At 47.6% G+C, this 11,286-nt stretch overlaps 1 pseudogene; it reads left to right on the top strand.

Moving 5' to 3' along the window:
* The first annotated feature begins 1,036 nt into the window (after positions 1 to 1,036).
* LOC134912372 (5S ribosomal RNA) lies at positions 1,037 to 1,155 on the top strand (annotated as a pseudogene).
* Positions 1,156 to 11,286: the final 10,131 nt, after the last annotated feature.

Consider the following 11,286-nt stretch of genomic DNA (forward strand, 5'->3'; position numbering starts at 1 on the left):
GCGGATTGGCCATAAGGTGTGTACACAAAAGGGCCCTACACATTTAAAGATCCGCCGCCGAGCTGCCCGACGGCGGATACGGCTGACGGGCAACCCGGCGGCGGGGGGGCCGTGACGAAGGGAATGAAGTTTCTTCACTCCCCCCGTCTCCCGGCTCCATTGAAGTGCAGGCAAATATGGACGAGGTCGTCTATATTGGCCTGCATGCACAGCCGACTGGGCACCAGCGATGAACGAGCGCGGGGCCGCGCATCGTTCATCGCTGGTGACTCCACACTCAAAGATATGACCATTATCTCGTTCAATAATTAACAAGATCGCTCATGTCTTTGAGGATTATCGGCCAGTGTGTAGGGCCTAAAAGTGAGATCCTTCCTATGCCCGATTTTGACTATGCGATTTCCCATGAACTCCCCCAGAGCCCAGATAGCACAGATAGTACAGATTTTGATTATCTGTATTTGAGATTTTGTCTATGTACGATTTTGACTAATGGTGGGTACACACTGATAGATAGATAGATACATACCTCCCAACATGACCCTTTCCAGGAGGGACAGAATGCTTTGCTCCTGGACTTCCCTCTTAATTTATGAAAGCATTCACCTGTGCTGAAACACCTTTCTTATCCATTAACCTGTTCATAACAGGTGCCGGCAATCATAATTTTTAAAAAAAGTCCAGGAGCAGAGCATTTTGTCCCTCCTGGAGAGGGTCATGTTGGGAGGTATGTAGATATATCTGCCAATATTGGGCCGTACGATTATTAGATCAGCTTTCTCTGTCAAGCTTTATATATTATATACTTCATAGTTAAGTCTGATTGGATAGATATTTTGCTTTCCTTTATTCCTTCACTATTATTCTGGACTCTCACCAGCGATTCAGCGATAGCGGGTATTAATCCCGACACCTCCGTCTAACACTGGCAGCAGATCCCCTTTGACTCTATCTATGTAATTTGTCTTTATCTTGTGCTTACTCTTATTCTTCCATGTGAACTCTCATCAGCAACTCCAGAGAAGGGTATTTGTACCCCTACTATCATACCACACTGTAAATGCCCGATTCCGTTTCGATCTTGGAAGCGAAGCAGTGTGGGCTTGGTCAGTACTGAGGTGGATGACCCCCCAGGAATACCAAGTATAGTAGAGGTAGGAGTTACTTGGATGCTCTGACCCCAAACGCTGACAGCAGATTCACCTCTTATTCTCCTCTGCCTTATGGCTTTACTCTTTATACTTGATTTCTAATGCACTGTTAAGGTGTGTGAACATTTATCATATTGGTTTATTTTTGTGATTTGTACATCACCTATTTACAGCTATTTGCTTGTTCCCATATGATAACTAAATTATTGGCTTCAGTGACCGGGACTGATCACTTACATTAACATATAAACGGTCTCCATATATAGGGCAATATTTGCATTTGCTTGTTACTATTAGACCTATTGCATGACGGACTTTTTAACAAGTATATTTGTTTATCACTGTTTTGTTATTATTGGATACACCGATTGTCTTATTTTTTAATCTGTACTAATAAATCTGTATATTTTAATACTTTATTACATAGTCATCTTCTGACGTTTCTAAGAGTGCACCCACACAAGAGTCTTCTTTTTCTCTCATTTAAATTGTTATACATAACACTGACTCTAGGTGCACCACCAATCTAAATTAACAGGAATTTAGGCATAATATTAAAAATGATTTGGTTCTTTTTTATGCTGATTGCATAATATCAATGGTCAGGTGCGGTATCCCCCATCACTCTTATTGTCAAAATCTTACAGATTTATTTCATCGTGTGTACACGCCTATAGGGTTCACCAGGAAGATCCCTGGTAGGCTGACGTTTCTGTGGGGCCTGTTTAGTGTGTTGTCATGTGGCCCCATGCCCCACATGCAGGGCTGGAGAGAGCCTGGCTGGGCCCAGGTACTTTTCGGGGTGTGTGGCCTAATCATGGGAAAAGCAGTGTGTGCTGGGCTGAGGAGAAGAGCTGCAAGTGCTGCTGCCAGGTAAGGGGTGGGGACCTGGACCTCTCCATTAGACCTGGGCCCGGGTATATAGTACTTGCCCCCCCCACCACCTCTTGCCACGACTGCCCACATGAACAGAAATCTCACCGCACTCAGCAGGGCCGGATTAAGAATGGGAGGTGCCCAGGGCCAGAGGCGTCACCGGGTGTGGTGACACCCGGTGCGCGCCCCTGATCTCCTGCCGCGATCGCGGCAAAAGGGGGCGTGGCCTTGTACTTAGGGGGCGTGGCTTCGTGGGGTCCCAGAATCGTCACTATGGGGGGCGTGCCCTGCATATCCGGAGATGCTGGGCTTCCCCCAGGGCCAGTCTCCGTCCACTGTCGGCTCCTCTTCTGTGACAGGAGCCGGGTGCTGTAGGAGACTTTCTCACTGCAGCACCTGGTTCCTGTCAGTGCGGAGGAGCTGACATTTGGTGTCACCCTCCTGCAGGCGTCACACCCGGGTGCGGGCCACACCCCCCGCACCCGCCTTGTGACGCCACTGCCCAGAGCACTTAAGATAGGGGTGATCCTGTGGAAGGAAGGGGAGGGGGGGGGGAGGTGTATATTAGATTGTGCATACCTCCCAACATGACCCATTCCAGGAGGGTCAAAATACTCTCTACCTTGACTTCCCACATAACATTTGATTGGTGTCACCTGTGTTGAAGTATTTTATTTATAAGAAGGTATTTCAACACAGGTGATTGCAATCATAAATTAAGAGGGAAGTCCAGGTAGAGAGCATTTTATCCCTCCTGAAACAGGTTATGTTGGGTGGTATGGATTGTGTATACTAAATTTAAACCAATGGTGTATATTAGTTTTAAACTGATAGTTTAATAATGCCTGGGTACTGTTTACAGTGCCACCTAAATGAAAGACAACTATTTTATTACATTTTCTTGTAGTGGAACAAAGACAACTTAACCTTAAAATACACATAGAAAAATAAAATCTATAATTTATTTTGTCACATGAAAGAATAGCAGCAGCCTCTTTACTACTTACACACTGGGACAGGATGCAGGAGGACTGTGTGTGTGTGTCTGTGTGTGTGTTTGTGTGTGTGTGTGTGTGTGTCTCTCTCTCTCTCTAAACCTTCCTAAGATAACACAGGACTCAGACCCGAGGTGGAGAGGAGGAGAAGCTGGGATCCCTGTGTCACTTACAGCTCTGTCCACCCTACTATCTGTCCTCTAGTTGGAATGCTCTGTCGGTAGCTCATGAAACATGATACTCCTGTGTCTCTGCCTGCACTGCATACTGTCCTGCTAGCATTCTGGCTGCTGCCGCATAAAAGGGGAAGCTAGTGATGTCAGTGTGCTCTGGCTGGGGGGGGGGGGGGGGGGGGGGCTGACAAAGGGGGGCCTGGGGTACAGTATGCCCTGCAACCCCCCCTTAATATGGCTATGGCACTTAGTAGACCGCATTGTCCCTATTCATTCTGTTATTCTATCTATGCAGTACAGCAGCTCTTCCATCCAGTGATGCTGCCATGGCAGCACAGTATGTTATACCTCTTGTGCTGCCCATGACGGGCTGCTTCTACAAAATTTTACAGGGCCACTTTTAGCTCCCAATCTGCCCCTGGTTTCACACATAGCTGCAGCAAATGATGCAAGGAAAGCTGAAATTGCTTACAATCAGGCTCTATGAGGAGAGACCCCATCCCTAATCAGACCGCACCCCCATTAGGGATGCTTCCATAAATTTACTGGGCTAGTTTTCCATCTCAATCTGCCCCTGGCTGGAGGTGTCTGTATGGAGAGCTGCTCAGTACTGTAGCTGTGATTTCACACCAGCAGTTACTGGTGGAGAGTAGTTACAAGATGTTATGCTAAACTACAATAGTACATTGCAACATAGGGGTCACTTAACTGTTATGTAGAGGTGAGAGGCATTGCAATGTTTTCGGAATATACTGTACCGTTATACTATTGTCTTAGAAAGTCTCTTGTAGCTGGCTGTGGATATACATTGTATGGTATTTTGCCCAGAACATGCTGTATTTTCTGCTGTGTCCCATAGATACAATTGCCAGATGCAAATACATCATCTTGTAGCTGAACATGTCCTATTGTTGTAGTATTTTATCCACTGCTTGTATACTGTAATATACCTCACACTAATGTAGAACAAGCAGGATTTTAGAATTATATGATGCGCTGGCCCATATCTTGCCCAGGATAAAAGGTGATTTTATATAATATACATTGATTTGTCAGTTCTAGTTTATGTCCCATGGTTTGCCAGTATTAAAATATCATGACAAATAAAGCTAAATAACACAAATGTAATTAATAGAATTATATATGTTATATAAATAATAAGGCCATAGGTTCTCAAACTTGGTCCTCAGGACCCCACAGTTCATGTTTTCCAGATCTCCTCACGGAAAGGAAAGGTGAGGTGAATAGAGGAGAGGGGAGGGGAGGGTGTTCCCCAGCACACCAAGGGGTATCAATTGCAAGACTTGAACAAATGCTGGCCCCATCTGTGCATCTCTGAACTGCTGTATAGAATGGTAGTTGCTCAATCAATCTAGTAATTATTTATTTATTACCAGTTATTTATATAGCGCACCCATATTCCACAGGGTTTTAAAGAGAATATTTGGCCATTCACATCAGTCCCTGCCCCAGTGGTGCTTACAGTCTATGGGGTCTATTTACTAAGCCTTGGATGGAGATAAAGTGGGTGGAGATAAAGTCCAAGCCAATCAGCTACTAACTACCATACTATAGGCTGTGTTTGAAAAATGGCAGTTAGTAGCTGATTGGCTGGTGCTTTATCTCCAGGGGTTAAAGTGAGCCGGAATGGAGCGGAACATGATGTCTCTCCCATAGTTCAGAGGAGTGAACGCCAGGAAGACTGCTGTGGTCAGACGCGGAAGCAGGGCTTGGTGAGTTTTTTTTATGTGTGTGAGTGCTTCTACTGGAAGCAAACTACTGGGGGGCAAATTACAAAGGGGCATGCTACTGGGGCAAACTACATGGGGCAAACTACATGGGTGCAAACTACTGGGGGCAAACTACAAGGAGGCAAGCTACAAGGGAGCAAACTACAAGGGGGGCTAGCTACTGGGGGCAAACTACTTGGGGAAAGCTACTGGGGGCAACCTGCAAGGGGGAAAACTACTGGGGGCAAACTACAAGGGTGCATTACTACTGGGGGCATAACTACAGGGGCATTACTACTTGGGGAAAATACCAGGGGGCAAACTACAGGCGGGCTAAACTACTGGGGGCATAACTACAGGGGCTTAACTACTGGGGCCATTACTACTTGGGGGCTAAACTACAGGGGGGGCTAAACTACATGGGGGCAAACTACAGGGGGGCATTACTACTGGGGGCATTACTACAAGGGGCACAACTACAGGGGCTAAACTACTGGGGGCATAACTACAGGGGCTAAACTACTGGGGGCATTACTACTTGGGGGCCAAAGTACAATGGGGCAAACTACAGGGGGCATTACTACTGGGGACATTACTACTGGGGGCTAAACTACAAGGGGGCAAACTACAGGGGGGCTAAACTACATGGGGGCAAACTACAGGGGGGCATTACTACTGGGGGCATTACTACAAGGGGACGTAACTACAGGGGCTAAACTACTGGGGGCATTACTACTTGGGGGCCAAAGTACAATGGGGCAAACTACAGGGGGCATTACTACTGGGGACATTACTACTGGGGGCTAAACTACAAGGGGGCAAACTACAGGGGGGCTAAACTACTGGGGGCTAAACTACTAGGGGCATGACTACAGTGGCTAAACTACTGGGAACATTACTATTTGGAGGTTAAACTACTGGGGACATTACTACTTGGGGGCTAAACTACTGGGGGAATTACTAACGGGACTAACTACTGGGGACAAACTACATGGGGCTAAACTACTGGGGGGCTAAACTACTGGGGGGGCATAACTGCAGGGACTAAACTGCAGGGGGCATTACCACTGGGGGCTAAACTACAGGGGGGGCTAAACTACATGAGGGCTAAACTACAGGGGCTAAACTACTGGGGGCATTACCACTGGGAGGCTAAACTAAAGGGCGGGTAAACTACTGGTGTCATAACTGCAGGGGCATTATCACTGGGGGCTAAACTACTGGGGGCATAACTACAGGGACATAACTACTGGGGCTAAATTACTGGGGGCATTACTACAGGCGACATTACTACTGGGGGCAATACTACAAGGGGCATTACCATTAAGGGCATTACTAATGGGGGCACTACTAATGAGGGCATTGCAAATGGGGCACTTCATAAGGGGCATCACTCCTGGGGACATAAGGGGCACTACTACTGGGGGCATTGCATAAGGGGCACCACTACTATGGGCTCTATATAAGGGGCACTACCACTGTGGGCACTACCAGTACAGTTGACATTGCATAATGAGCACTACTACTGTGGGCATTGTACAAGGGGTGCTACTGCTGTGGGCATTATGTGTATTATGGGGTGCTACTACTGTGGGCATTATGTGTATTAGGGGTGCTACTACTGTGGGCATTATTACTATTGTGTGACCATGCCCCTATTTGAGACCTCGCCCCTTTCACCTTTATTACATGGGCGGCGGGGGAGAAGGGGGGGTTCCGCCACCTCTCTAGGACCACTTTAAGCACTGACTTTATCTCCACCAAAGGCTTAGTAAATAGACCCCTATATTCCCTATCACATGTACACAGACACATACCCCCTCAAGTGCTGAAAGAGAGGGGTTACTCCATTCTAGAAACCAAGGGGGGGACGGGGGGGGGACTTCCCCAGCACACCAATGAAGTATTGGTAACAAGACTTGAACACTATGGGGGGTATTCAATTGTAGTCGGAACTGCCATCTTGTCCGACCTATTCCATCCCCGTGCCGTTTTTCTGACAAGTCAGCAATTCTGACTTGTCGGAAAACACGTGGAACGGCGGAATAGCCGCAGATCCACGTGTTTTGTCGGAAGCGCGGCCAAATCCGACAGGTTTTAGCCCCTTTTCCGACAATGTCAATCCGCCTTTAAAAAAAGTAATTGAATTATTACCAGTTATTATTACCAATTATTTATATAGCACACACATATTACGCAACGCTTTACAGAGAATATTTGCCCATTCACATCAGTCCCTGCCCCAGTGGAGCTTACAATCTATATTCCCTATCACATGTACACACAGACACATTCACGCTAGTGTTAATTTTGTTGGGAGCCAATTAATCTACCAGTATATTTTTGAATACTGCATTGTCGGATCCTTTCCGTCGGAAAGGATCTGACAAGCATTCAATACACCTCAATATGGTGATAGAAAATTCAGAGATCTTAGTTACACATATTTTAAAAAATATGGTTAGGGCACAGGTTCTCAAACTCGGTCCTTAGAACCACACAGTTCATGTCTTCCAGGTCTTCTCATAGAAATAATTAGCTCTGCTCCAGCTGTGATTTTTTTCAAATGTGTCAGTGAGTAATGAATACACCTGAGCACCTGCTAGGCGACATGGAAAACATGAAGTGTTTGGTGTTCTGAGGGCCAAGTTTGAAAACCACTGAATTAGACACTCTCTTAAACCTGGGACAATCCTAAGTGATAAAATAGGATTTTAATACCTACCGGTAAATCTTTTTCTCTTAGTCCGTAGAGGATGCTGGGGACTCCAAAAGGACCATGGGGTATAGACGGGATCCGCAGGAGACATGGGCACTTTAAGACTTTAAATGAGCGTGAACTGGCTCCTCCCTCTATGCCCCTCCTCCAGACCTCAGTTATAGGAACTGTGCCCAGAGGAGACGGACATTTCGAGGAAAAGGATTTTGTTAAACTAAGGGTGAGATACATACCAGCTCACACCACAACACACCGTACAACATGGCATTTCACTAACATCAGTTAACAGCGTGAACCAACGAGATCAGCAACAGGCTGACCCTTACCAAAACACAACCTTTGTGTAACATAAGCAATAACTATATACAATTACTGCAGATAGAGTCCGCACTGGGACGGGCGCCCAGCATCCTCTACGGACTAAGAGAAAAGGATTTACTGGTAGGTATTAAAATCCTATTTTCTCATATGTCCTAGAGGGTGCTGGGGACTCCAAAAGGACCATGGGGTTTATACTAAAGCTCCAAACCAGGCGGGAGAGCGGATGACTCTGCAGTACCGATTGAGCAAACAGGAGGTCCTCATCAGCCAGGGTATCAAACTTGTAGAACTTTGCAAAAGTGTTTGACCCCGACCAAGTAGCTGCTCGGCAAAGCTGTAAAGCCGAGACACCTCGGGCAGCCGCCCAAGACAAGCCCACCTTCCTAGTGGTATGGGCTTTCACCGATTTCGGGAACGGCAAACCAGCCGTAGAATTAGCCTGCTGAATCGTATTACAGATTCAGCGTGCAATAGTCTGCTTAGAAGCAGGAGCGCCAACCTTGTTGGCCGCATACAGGACAAACAGCGCCTCTGTCTTCCTAACCCGAGCCGTTCTGGCTACATAAATTTTCAAAGCTCTGACCACATCAAGAAACTTGGAATCAGCCAAGGCTTCAGTAGCCACAGGCACCACAACAGGTTGGTTCATGTGAAACGAAGAAACCACTTTTGGTAGAAATTGTTGACGAGTTCTCGACTCTGCTCTATCCTCATGGAAAATTAGATAGGGGCTTTTGTGAGACATAGCCGCCAATTCGGACACCCGCCTTGCGGACACCAAGGCCAATAGCATGACTACCTTGCAAGTTAGAAATTTCAACTCTACCTTTTGTAAAGGTTCAAACCAATGTGACGTAAGGAACTGTAACACACATTAAGGTCCCACGGTGCCACAGGGGGCACAAACGGAGGTTGCATGTGTAGCACGCCTTTCACGAAAGTCTGCACTTCTGGAAGTGAGGCTAATTCCCTTTGAAAGAAAATTGATAAGGCCGACACCTGCACTTTAATGGAGCCTGACTTCAGGCCCACATCCACACCTGCTTGCAAAAAGTGGAGAAAAACGCCCCAGCTGAAATTCTTCTGTAGGAGCCTTCTTGGATTCACACCAAGACACATATTTTCTCCAAATACGGTGATAATGCTTCGCCGTTACCTCCTTTCTAGCTTTGAGTAGAGTGGGGATGACATCCCCGGGAATACCCTTCCTAGCTAGGATTTGGCGTTCAACCGCCATGCCGCCAAACGCAACCGTGGTAAGTCCTGGAACACACACGGCTCTTGCTGTAACAGATCCTCTCTGAGAGGAAGAGGCCAGGGATCTCCTGTGAGTAATTCCTGAAGATCCTGATACCAGGCCCTCGTGGCCAATCTGGAACAACGAGTATCGTCCGAACCCTTGTTCTTCTTATGATCCTTAATACCTTTGGGATGAGTGGAAGCGGAAGGAACACATAGACCGACTGAAACACCCACGGTGTCACTAGTGCGTCCACTGCTATTGCTTGAGGGTCCCTTGACCTGGAACAATATGTCCGAAGCTTCTTGTTGAGGCGAGTCGCCATCATGTCTATTTGAGGAAGTCCCCAACGACTTGTCACTTCTGCAAAGACCTCTTGATGAAGACCCCACTCTCCTGGATGGAGATCGTGTCTGCTGAGGAAGTCTGCTTCCCAGTTGTCCACTCCTGGAATGAAGACCGCTGACAGAGCGCTTGCATGTTTTTCCGCCCAGCGAAGAATCTTGGTGGCCTCCGTCATCGCCGCTCTGCTCTTCGTTCCACCCTGGCGGTTTACGTGCGTCACGGCTGTGATGTTGTCCGACTGAATCAGGATGGGCAGGTCGCGAAGAAGATGTTCCGCCTGCCGCAGACCGTTGTAGATGGCCCTTAACTCCAGCACGTTTAAGTGCAGACAAGCTTCCTGGCTTGACCATTTTCCCTGGAAATTTTGTACCTGTGTGACTGCTACCCAACCTCGGAGACTCGTGTCCGTGGTCACCAGAATCCAATCTTGGATTCTGAACCTGCGACCCTCTAGAAGGTGAGAACTTTGGAGCCACAACAGGAGAGAAACCCTGGCCCTGGGGGGACAGGCTTATCCTCCGGTGCATCTGCAGATGGGACCCGGACCACTTGTCCAGCAGATCCCACTGAAACATTCTTGCATTGAAGCTGCCAAACGGAATGGCCTCGTAGGCCGCCACCATTTTTCCCAGTACTCGAGTGCAGTGATGAATCGACACTCTTGGCGGTTTCAGAAGTTCCTTGACCATGTTCTGGATTTCCTGAGCTTTTTCCAACGGGAGAAAGATCCTCTGCAGGTCGGTATCCAGAATCATGCCCAAAAACGATAGCCGAGTTGTCGGAATCAACTGCGACTTTTGTAAATTTAGGAGCCAGCCATGCTGTTGCAGCAACTGCAGGGAGAGCGCAACGCTTTTCAGTAACTGCTCCTGTGATCTCACCTTTATCAGGAGATCGTCCAAGTACGGGATAATTGTGACCCCTTGCTTGCGCAGGAGCACCATCATTTCCACCATTATCTTGGTGAAAATCCTCGGGGCCGTGGAAAGACCAAACGGCAACGTATGAAATTGGTAGTGACAATCCCGAACAGCGAACCTCAGGTACGCCTGATGAGGAGGATATATGGGGACATGTAGGTACGCATCCTTTATGTCGACCGACACCATAAAATCCCCCCCTTCCAGACTGTAGATCACTGCTCGGAGAGATTCCATCTTGAATTTTAATTTTTTTAAATAAAGGTTGAGGGATTTTAAGTTCAGAATCGGCCTGACCGAGCCATCCGGCTTCAGGACTACAAACAGGGTTGAATAAAACCCGTCTCCCCATTGTGACGGGAGTACCGTGACAATGACTTGCTGTTGACACAGCTTTTGTATTGCAGCACATACTACCTCTCTCTCTGGAAGAGAAACTGGTAAGGCCGATTTGAAAAATCGGTGCGGAGGCACGTCTTGGAATTCCAGCTTGTATCCTTGGGTCACAATATCCAGCACCCAAGGATCTAGGTCCGAGTGAACCCAGACCTGACTGAAGAGTTGAAGACGTGCCCCCACCGGTGTGGACTCCCGCAGCGGAGCCCCACCATCATGCGGTGGACTTGGTTGAAGCCGGGGAGGACTTTTACCTCTTCCCCTACCTCTGGCCGCGAGGAAGGAAGAACCACGTCCTTTCCTAAACTTATGCGACCGAAAGGACTGCATCTGGTATTGAGGTGTTTTCTTTTGCTGTGGAGGGACAAAAGGCAAAAAGGAAGACTTACCCGCGGTAGCTGTGGAAACCAGGTCCGCGAG

This window comes from Pseudophryne corroboree, chromosome 4, assembly GCF_028390025.1.
Source record: "Pseudophryne corroboree isolate aPseCor3 chromosome 4, aPseCor3.hap2, whole genome shotgun sequence".
In the NCBI taxonomy this organism is placed as follows: Eukaryota; Metazoa; Chordata; class Amphibia; order Anura; family Myobatrachidae; genus Pseudophryne; species Pseudophryne corroboree.